This window comes from Protopterus annectens, chromosome 6.part0, assembly GCF_019279795.1.
Source record: "Protopterus annectens isolate FY-2018-M chromosome 6.part0, PAN1.0, whole genome shotgun sequence".
NCBI lineage: Eukaryota > Metazoa > Chordata > Ceratodontiformes > Protopteridae > Protopterus > Protopterus annectens.
Genome location: NC_056737.1, coordinates 1,176,476,163 through 1,176,487,065, shown reverse-complemented (window position 1 = coordinate 1,176,487,065; position 10,903 = coordinate 1,176,476,163). Strand labels below are relative to the sequence as shown.

Sequence of the window (10,903 nt, the reverse complement as noted above, 5' to 3'; positions counted from 1 at the left end):
TAACTGGGCATGCATGAGAAAACATCAAAATTTAAAGCAAAAACCAAAGCCTGACACATGGCTGATACCACAGTCTGTCACATGAATGATACCATAGCCTGCCACATGAATGATACCACAGTCTGCCAGATGAATGACACCACAGCCTGCCACATGAACAATACCACAGTCTGCCCCATGAATGATACCATCACTGCCAGTGTACTAGACCTTCATCACTACAGCAAATAAGAGACTGTAGGGTGTTGGCACTGAGGGAAAGAATGGACCAACAGAGTGACCAGAAAGCAAGCTGGATGACCAGGGGGGAATCACAGTAACATAACTGAAAAAATGACTTATGCAGCTAACATTTTATCTTGAATTCACACAGTATTACACAAGTACTGAAATTATTCATAAAGATAAAAGCACTTGGATGACCTTTCTGTGAGAAATGTCCTCATTGCACAGTTTATATTTATTCCATTTACCATCTTAAACACAAGCATCCTTGAAACCCCCTCACATCTGGAAATGGTGAAAAATGTACCTTTTTACCCTCCCAAAAATTCTCAAGAAGGAGACACAGGATCAGTTATCAACCTGTTCTGGAGAACAAATTGTCTCCTACCCAGCATGCAAGTGGAACTTGCACCATAGTAAACCTAAGTCACCATGTAGCATCTCATCTAGATTAGGGGAGTCACACAGCTGATACCTTTCAAACTGGCCAGTCACAAGATTATGCTCCAGAAATTTAGAAACGTATGTTGTTACCAAGACTCCACATCCTTATACATATATAAGCCTTCCTTTATCCACGAATGTGAGATGCTGCTAAATGAGTTTTTGTAATCTATCCATTATCAAACTTAAATCCTTCTACATTTGTACAATTCACCATTATAGCAATAACCCACGCCTGGGTGTGGGTAATGCTGGATTTACCCACGGTTGGTGTGGTTTGGTCACAAGGGCGAAGCCCAAGTGGCCAAACAAAGACAACCGTGGGTAACTCCAGCATTACCCACCCAGAAGTGAGTTATTATATTAATGACATTATTTAAGAAAAAAAATAATTACTTTTCTTAAATAATGGCATTGTATAATGCCTCCTTGCTGCCCTTCCGCAGCTGTCTGGTATTCTGCGGCAGTTCTAATGTACTGCGCATGCATGTGCTTACGCAGTACATCAGAGCTGTGGGTGGAAGCAACGGAGAAAACAAGATCTCCGTCGCTTTTTACAAACTGTCTCATTATGTTAAAGGAGTTTAACATAGCGAGACAGTTTTAAAAAAAACAACGGCTGTCTCACTATGTTAAACTCCTTTAACATAGCGAGACAGTGTGTAAAAAAAAGACTTATACTAATGGAAAAAGTCCAGGCGACCGGACCTTTTTCCATCAGTATAAGTCTGATTTACAACATGCATGCTGACCAATCAGCATGCACGTTTTGGTATATTAATGGGGGGTCATTGTATAATATGACTTTATTTAACAACAAATAATCTTTTGCTCCATACGACCTTCTTTCATTACCCTTTTGTTCTATAGCCATAATTGAGTTTTCGTCTAAATGGCTATAAACTCTGTTGACATCAGTTGCAATATATAGTTTATACATCATCAGAAGACAAATTATTAGTCTATAGTTTTCAGGATAGCTTGTAGGATCACTATTAAGGAGGAGTATCATTTTTCCTGTTGTTAACCAGGTTAGTGTTTGTTTGGGATGTGCATATAAGTAGTTCTTACTCAGGGCTAAATCTTCATGTAAAGCTGTTCACACTTTAGCTAGACATTAGCTACTGCATCTTCACTGGGATTTTCCATTTAGGATCAAAGGCTCATAGGAATTTACTAGGCTATTGGCCCTGAGGCCCTTATAAGCCTAGCCAAGAGTTTAACCCATGTTTAGACAAGTCACCACCCAAAGCCTCTGTCCAGCAGGGACACAGGGGGAATCTCAGGGTTGAATTTTCTGTTTCCCATCCAGTTATCCAGGTTGTGCTTAAAAAGGGATAATGAGGTACTCTGCTTGACGTGGAGAGGGAGCATATTCCACAGATGGGCGAGTCTCTGGCACACAAATCCATCCTGCCAACATGTCCTATGGATGTCACAGACTAGGTTGAGGCCATGTCTGCAGGTTACTCGAGTGGAGCTTGACTTGCAGATATGCAGCAGTCCCATCAAGGCAGGGTCTGAGATTGCTTTGTATACCAGACAGAGGTCACCGCTGAGGAGTCTGTATGAAACTGAGTAGAGGGACAGGGCTTTTAGCCTACCTGTGTAGGGTAGATGTTTGAGGCCCTGGATTCTCCTGGGGAGGAACTTCTGTGATCTCTCCAGCTGCTGCATCTGCTTTGCGAGGTACATGCCGAAGGGAACTCTGTACTCAATAACTGGCCTTATAAGGGAAGAATACAGGGATGCTATGACCTCTTTGTCCCTGTATGAGATACCTTTACTTATGAGATGGGACATGTAGAAAGCTTTCCATACAATGGGGCCTTTATCACATAGTCAAACTGTCATAAGTTCGACTTTGTAAATATCGAATCCGGAAGTTCAAAATGCAAGAACTTCGAACACTGAGAACAGTGATTTTTTTTCCCAGGGAAAAAAAAATTGCTGTTCCAGTACAAAACAAAAAAGCACACGAACACTACAGACTGTTACTAATGTGGGGGGGCTTCACCCCCCCACACCCCCCGGCGTGGGGGCCTGTGCTCCTCACACCCCCTTACTTAAATATATCAACTCCAAGATCACACTACAGTGGAGGAAATAGCAAAGCCACAGAAATGGCCCACCGAATGTTTTGCCTGGGAAAAAATTCAGTGTTCCGTGGCTTCGCTATTTTTACACTTCAAACTTCCCAGTTCGATGTTTCAGCATTCAGACAACTGCATGTTCAAACTTCCAATATAGACACATACAATGGAAGCATCATAGTGGTCAAAAGTCAGGTTGCCATCAATCTAGGTACCCAAATCCCTCACGACCGATTGCATGCTTAGGACATTGTTATTAATGTGATAATATGTGAGGACATCAGTCTCCACAAAGGGGATGATGATGATTTTTTTGGCATTCAGCTTGAGGCCATGTTTCTGGCACCAGTCATTTGTTTGGGTGAGACCCTCTTGGAGGATGTCCACATCACTTGGGGAATTGATGACCGCACCCAGCTTGCATTCATCTGCAAACTTGGTCAGCCATAGCCCGCTGGTTTTGGCCTGCATCTCAGAAAAGTATATCCCAAATAAGATTCTCCAAGACCAATTCCTGGAGTAAGCCACTCATTACAGGTCTACTGCTTGGGGTAGCTTCCCCTATTTTCATTAGGTAGGTTCTGTCAGTGAGCTAGTTTGCTACCCAGCTGACAACATATGGACTGATGTCTAATTGAACGAGTTTATCTATTATGCCTGAGTGGAGGATAGTGTTGAAGGCTTTGGACAGATCAAGGTAGGTGGTGTGCATTGTCTTCTCCTCGTCCATGGCTTTGGTGACTGTATCAAAGAAGTCAACCAGATTTAACAGACATAACCTCCCCTGGACAAAGCCAAACCATGTGTTGTAGAGTATTTGGAGGTTGCCAATGTCCCTTTTAATGAGGTCCATGATAATCCATTCCATGGCCTTGCAGATCAGGCTAGTTAGGCTGATGGGTCTATAATTTCCCAGATTGCTGGTGTAAAGGGATGACAGTGGCTGTCCTTCACTTGGCTGGGACAAAGCTGGTACTCAGGCTTTGGTTGATTAGGGTGCCTAATGGTGCTGCAAGTTCATGCCTGAGTTTATCTAGGACGCAGCCTAGGATGTTACCGGGTCCCATGGAAGCTGTATTTTTTGCCTTTGAGAGGGCAGTGATGACCTGTTCCTGAGAGATTATAGGTGGGGCCAGGTACTGGGGATGTCCTGATTTACTGATTGGGGGCAGAGGAGTTAAGTTTTCATCGAATCTGTCAGCCAGTAGGTTGGCTACATCTACAGTATTTGTGTATGTGGTGTCCTTGGCCACTAGTTCTGAACAAATCTGGGTGCTTCCTTTGAGATTATGGATATATGTGAAGAAGGCTTTATGATTGTCTCTAGTAGATGTGGCCAATTTGGACTTAAAGTTGGCTTTAGATGATTTCACAAGTGCTCTTATTTGCTTGCTCTGGCTTAGGAGAGATTGTTTCCAATTGAGCACCTGCTCCATCTTGGTCCTGGACAGCAATTTTTTCCTTTTGTTATATAGTTTATTTATTGCAGATGTCCACCAGTCAGGTTAATGTTTCTTAAATTTGCTTCAATTTCTCTGTGTGTTACTTCATCCCACTTCATTTACTGTACATCTGAACTTTTTACTGTTTCTTTTACTTCTTCTATCTTTTTGTTCCACAGCATCTTCATAGATATTTCTCCAAAATATGTCTATTTCTTTCTTTTTTTGGTTTATAGGTTCATAGGTAGGTACTAGGCTATTGGCCCAAGGGCCTATATAAGCCTAGCCAAATGGTACCCTGGCTTTTGCCACCCAAGAAAATTATTTTCCTGTACCCCTGTCAAGCAGAGCCACAGAAGTGATACCCAGGGTGAATTTCCTATTTCCCATCCAATCATCAAGATTTTTCTTGAAGCGTGCTAATAAGGAGCTCTGTTTGATATAGATAGGTAGTGTGTTCCAGAGTATGGGAAGTCTCTGGGACAGGAATCTATCCCTCCAGCATGTTCTGTTTATTGTAGTGACAAGGTTTAGGTCCTTACAGCGTGTAGTTTGGAGGGATTCAGATTTCTTTAAGTGGAGCATGTCCAACAGCTCTGGGTTTGACATAGCTTTGTATGTTAGGCAGAAATCGCCTCTGAGTAGGCATTGTTTTTGGTGGTATTTCTATTCCTTTTGCTTTGTTTCACAATTCTCTATAAAACTTCTTGTGTCATCAATAAATTGCCCGTTTTGTACTTTTCCTTTATATTTATCTGCATGTCTTCTAAGTTTTTCTGCCTGTACTGATATCTTTAGTTTATTATTTGCAATACAGCATGCTAGATCATGGTCTGTTGTGATACTGTGTGTTGCTTTTATCATGTCTATCTTTCTAAGCATGTTTGTTGATCTGTTCCCTCTTCTACCCACTTCTAACAGTGACACTTCTTGTGTTAATTGCTTTATAGTTTTCTCTGTTTGATACTTCCATGGTGGCATTTAACTCCTTCCCTTCCTTTCCCTTACTGCCCTGTATTTTTGTGGTAGGACTTTACCTGTTATTCATTTAGATGTACAGTAATATAGTCTATTTACCTCTATGTCACATTAATTTCTGTTAATTGTCTTGATTACTGTGGTCATTCGTTTTATCAATCTTCTAACATTTTGGGTCTTATTGACTTTCTGTAATCTGATGTTATCAGTTTTCATTCAATCCTCAGCAGATGGGTTCGGATCTGATCCCTCAGACTGGGACTGAGCTAAAGCTCATGGCCACCAAGAACTCTCGAGCTCTTCCCTTACCCACAATGCATCAACCCCAATTACTTCAGATCTCATTTGCTGCATTCAGAGAAATACATAGTTTCCAACACACTCCAACATTTTGTCAGATAAGTGCTATTAATATTTCTTTAGTGTCGTGCTCTGTTTTATTTGTGGTTACACAGATTCTCCCTGACCGATCTCTCAGTACTATCGTTAGTATCGCTTCTGTAATTCTACAGTTTGGTGTCGACCTCAATACCATTGTTGGTATTTTTGGTATTTTCTCTTTTCTTGCCTTTCTCTTGCTGTTATCCTTTTAAGAAAAATCTAAAGTTCTGTTAAAAGTGTTTCCTTCTCTTTTCCTCTCTACTTTTGTTGTACAGTATGGCAGATAAAGCACTGCAGGGATTTAAGAAGTGCACTAAGTGTGGTCCTAAGCTGCCTTTTTTAGATGCCCACACACTGTGCATCTACTGTTTAGGGCCTCTTCATTTGCAGGAAGACTGTTCAATCTGCCATGGGTTTAATCCCAGAGCATTAGTAGAATGTGAAAACAAATTGATCCTCAAAGGCTTTTGTCATTGTCCTTTGGGGAGGCTATATCAGGCGATAAACCCCCAAAAACCAAGACAAAAAAAATACTAAAACAATGTCACCAGGACCTTTCTCTTTTTCATCTGCTTCAGATTCCTTAAAGAAAAGACCTCTTAAGGATCTGACCTCAACTTCAGATCGAAGGAACCAAAGATGTCTGATCTGTCTACTTCAGATCCAAGCAAATCAAAATTACTGGATCTGACCTTTTCAGCCCTGACATAGTCCAAATTGGATGCGACAGCTAGTAGACGTTCTTCAGTAACTGGTTTACCAAGGACTCAGTGTTCACCATATTATGATCCAGTACCCTTTAGAGTACCTTTTCTTTTCTCAGTTGGCTACCCTGCAATCCATTTCTAATTCTTCCATGAGGTTAGTTTTGCATGTAGCCAAAGGAACCACAAGGGCAGCGGGCACAGGCATTTCCATTAGGAAGCACACCTGGATGCATTTATATGACTTCATGGGGCCCTTCAAGTCATCATTCATCAATGCCCCTTTTGATGGTACATCTCTGTTTGGCCCCAAAGTTAAACACTCACTATACAGGTGTGAACAAGATGGACAGACCCTGTCTGCCGTATGCATATATTTTTGACCCATCATAGATCCTTTTCTAGGAACCAATGAGGTGGTCATAAGATGTGGTTCAAGAAGTCTCAGGATCCATTCCAGGATGCACCTGGAGAAAGTTCCCCCATAGGCAGAGGAGGGAACTCAAATGGACGATGATGCCTCCGTGGCAGAGGTGGTCCACAAAACCAGGGCTCCAGAGATTATTTTTCTGGCAGACCTTACCAGCACTCCTAAAAGGAAGCCCAATTGTCCACCTCTGGAGGCAATAAGGGATCGATGATCTCTGCACAGGAGAGCCTGGCTAGAATTAACAAACGATACTTGGGTGCAGAGGATTATAAACAGAGGTTATATCATTTCCTTCCTCCTCAAATATCAAGAAAAATCCACGATGTTCCACCCAGTGTTAGAGGAAAGAAGCAGCAATTCACGTCCAAAGGCTGCTAGTAAAAAACAGTCTTCCAGGAGGTCCCACCAGACAAGTTAGAATCCATAACTTACTCTAGGTTTTTTTTTTAGTGTCAAAGAAAACAAGGGGACTGCAATCCAGTTTCAACAGACCAAGTTTCTTATGGTCACAGTTTAGTCCATTCTCACTTTTCTGAGCAAGGATGACTGGATGTGCTCCACTGACCTTCAGGATGCAGACTATCACATAAAAATGAGCAGACAATCCAGAAGTATTTACACTTCTGGATGAGTGACAGTAATTACCAGTTCAGAGTTCTGCCCTTTGGTCTCACCACAGCCCCCAAGGTATTTACCAAGTGCAGGGCAGTTGTGGCAGCTCACCTGAGAATGCAAGAATTCTGGGTGTTTCTGTATTTAGATGACTGGCTCATTTTTGCTCTGACTAGGCATCAACTGATAAGGAGAAGATATCAGGTTCTCCAGACATACTGTCTTCTGGGAATAACCATACAAAGGTTATAAAACCATTGAAAAGTCTGAACTAAAACCAACTCAGAGTCTAGACTTCATAGGAGTAATTCATAACACAAAGTCAACCATAGCTTTTGTTTATTCCCCCTCAGCACAATGCCATGTTGACCACAGATGCTTCCCAGTTGGTGTGGGTGAGCATTTTCTGGGGAAAACTGTCCAAGACACTTTGTCCTCTAAAGACGCCAACTTGCATATCAATGTCCTATAGTTGAGCACAGTGATTTTAGAGTTGCTAGCCTTCCAGGATACGCTCTCTCTGGGGACAATTGCTATTCAAATGGATGACATGTCAATAGTGTAGTATATTAACAAACAAGGAGGGACCAGATCTCACCCCTTATGTTGACAAGCTCTCAGAATATGGCAACTTGTGATCTCATCCATCTGTTTTCTTATAGCAATGCACATCCAGGGAAATCCAAAGTGATAGCAGACAAGTTGAGAAGGTGCATTTTTCTACCTCATGAATGGTCCCCAAACAGGAATGTCATGGAACTGAATTTCCATCAAAGGGGCCAGGCTTGTTGAGATCCTTATGCTTCTCCCCAAGCAACAAATGCAGCAGCTACTTTGCCCTAATCACCGAGAAATGCTCTACTTTACAATTGGCCTCACAGTCTACTCTACACTTATCCATCCATTTCGTTAATTCTGAACTTTCTACAGAAAGCTGCCATGTTGAAGAGGAAGGTCATCCTCATTGCACCTTAGTGGCCTCAACAAATTTTGTTCCCCTTCCTTTGGCCTCATTTATTTCACCAACCATGGATTCTGGATCCAGCTCCAGATCTCCTGTCTCACCCAACAGGCATGATTTATCCAAACATAACCAACCTCAGGCTGACAATTGCCTGGTTTGTCCAGTTCCATTAATAACAGCAATAAAAGTCCGAGACCAGCAAAAACTACACATAAAAGAGATGTAGTCCAAGTAATCACCACCGCAGCTGCTATAATCCACAAAAGTATTTTATTAACATATTTAATAACATAGTTATTGAGCACTTTCATCTCAATAAAGAGAGACTCTCTCTTTATTGAGACGAAAGTGCTCAATAACTGTGTTAATAAAAAACTTTTGTGGATTATAGCAGCTGTGGTGGTGATTACTTGGATTACATCTCTTTTATGTGGAGTTCCATTAATAGCCTGACAATCTATGCTGTCTTCTCCAGTCCATCAAATACTTTTGTCTTCCCATTAATATTCTACCAGAAAGCTCTATTCTAGCAAATGGAAGAGACGTGTTCACTGGGCTCATCAAAGTAATTTGAGCCTTTGTCAGCCCTGATACATAGCACCCTTGCATTTCTGACCCATCTCGTTAAAGAAGGAGCCAGTTCAGCAGCCATTAAAGTTCAATTAGCAGCCACATCAGACGTTCACATTGGCTTTGATTGTTATTCTGTCACATCTCATAAATTGAGTAAAGCCTTCTTGAAAGGCATTCTTCTTCTGAGACCCCCTTTTAAAGACCCTACTCTCCCCTGGGACCTGAATCTGCTACTGTAGGTGCTTACTCAGTCCCCATTCAAACCAGCAGCTACATTTGACATTAAATACCATTTTTGGGAAACAATTTGTCTAGTAGTTATCACCTCTGTCAGACAAATTTCTCAGATTCAAGCTTTGTCCTCTAAACCACCATACTTGATTTTAAACATTGATAGAGTTATATTATGGACTAATGCGTCCTTTCTTCCTAAAGTGGTATCAAAATCTAATATAAAACAGTCTATTCATTTGCCAGTATTCTTGCCTAAACTTGCTGAAAAGAGTGAATACATGTTACATTTACTGGACATCCACAGGCAATTACATTTCTATCTACACAGAACAAAAGACATCAGAAAAAAACTGAGAAATTGTTTGTTTCATTTGCAGAAATCAAATTGGGAACACCGGTTTCCAAAGTTATTTTATCTAGAGGGCTTACTGACTGTATTTTATTAGTTTATAACAAATCTGGCATTGCTCTACCAAAACCATCACGGGCCCGTTGCACTAGATCTATGGCTACCTCCTCAGCCTTTCAGTCCAGAATGTCCAATGATGATATATGTGCAGCAGCACCTTGGGCTACTCTCTACACCTTTGTTACTCATTACAAGCTGGATCTGGTCTCCAGAGGTAGAGCATCATTTGGTTCAATGGTGCTCAGGAACATCCTTCCTTGGGTCCACCTGAGATCTTTGGTAGCTGGGGACTCTGTCCCATCAGTTGAAGGTAGAATGAAAACTGACAACATCAGATAAAGACGTTCTGTACTCACCATAATGTTCCATCCTGTTGCCCATTTTCATTCTTCCTCAACGTCCCTCCCATCAACCCCCATCCTTGAATGCTTCTGGAAGAATGAGTGGTTACAGGTCTTTTCTGCGTGTATTTTTTATCTCCAGATAAAGCCTTTTTCTCCTTTTTCTTCTCAATATGACAATATATCGTTTCTACTTAACTCTGTAAACAAAAACTGAGGAAATTAGGGTTGGTGCATTGTGAGTAAGGGAACAGCTCGAGAGTTCTTGGTGACCATGAGCTTTAGCAATGACCAAGTTGGATCCAAGGGATCGGATCCAAACCCATCTGTTGAGGAAGAATGAAAATGGACAACACAGATGGAACGTTATGGTGAGTACATACATTTTTTATTTAATTGATCTTAATATGTCTATCCATTTCTATTAAATCAAGCAACTCTTAACTTAGATCATTTTCTTGTAAACTGGGGGAACATTCTTGTTCTCCTTTTCATGCAGGCATTCTACAGAAAGTTCCAGAAGATCTTCCTGTTGCATATTCTCCTCAGCTCCATCCTGCATCACCCATTGCTCATTTCATATCGGAGCTCACTGGCCTATCACTCCACAATATTGACCGTATCAGAGTTGCCACCATTTCCTGTTCCTTCCCTTGCTGTGCAACTCCAACTGAACTTTTCTACTGGTTTCCTGCTGAAGGCTCCAGAGTATCTTTATGTGACAACAGACACTTCCTGTTCCACCTGTTTTGCCTTAATTTGAGGACTCACTCTTCTATCATACTGTGATATTACCAGAGTTGGAGTTTCTACACTAAATCCTTCAATTCACAGATAATTCATAACTCGAGTTTCTATTTCTTTAACTTCTCTGTTACTAATCCTCTTTTCTACTTTCCCCCTTTGTTTTCTTAATTTTTGTTTGCAAAACTTTCCATATCGGGATGCCTTGGCCTGTATTTCTCTTCACGTATCATTGGTGCTGCTTTTTTGTATTGATTAGTTTCCTTTCTTCTTTGCATAAATATTGCCCCATATTAAATATCTTTTTCTTTCTTATGCCCATACTTCTT

General features: G+C 41.2%; 1 long non-coding RNA gene across 1 annotated transcript in view; it reads right to left on the bottom strand.

Moving 5' to 3' along the window:
* Positions 1-10,738: 10,738 nt before the first annotated feature.
* Positions 10,739-10,903, bottom strand: part of LOC122804093 — a 280,116-nt gene continuing 279,951 nt past the window's right edge. Inside the window, exon 3 of the long non-coding RNA XR_006365172.1 lies at positions 10,739-10,903. This exon is cut by the window's right edge and continues 381 nt beyond it. This is a non-coding gene — a long non-coding RNA (uncharacterized LOC122804093).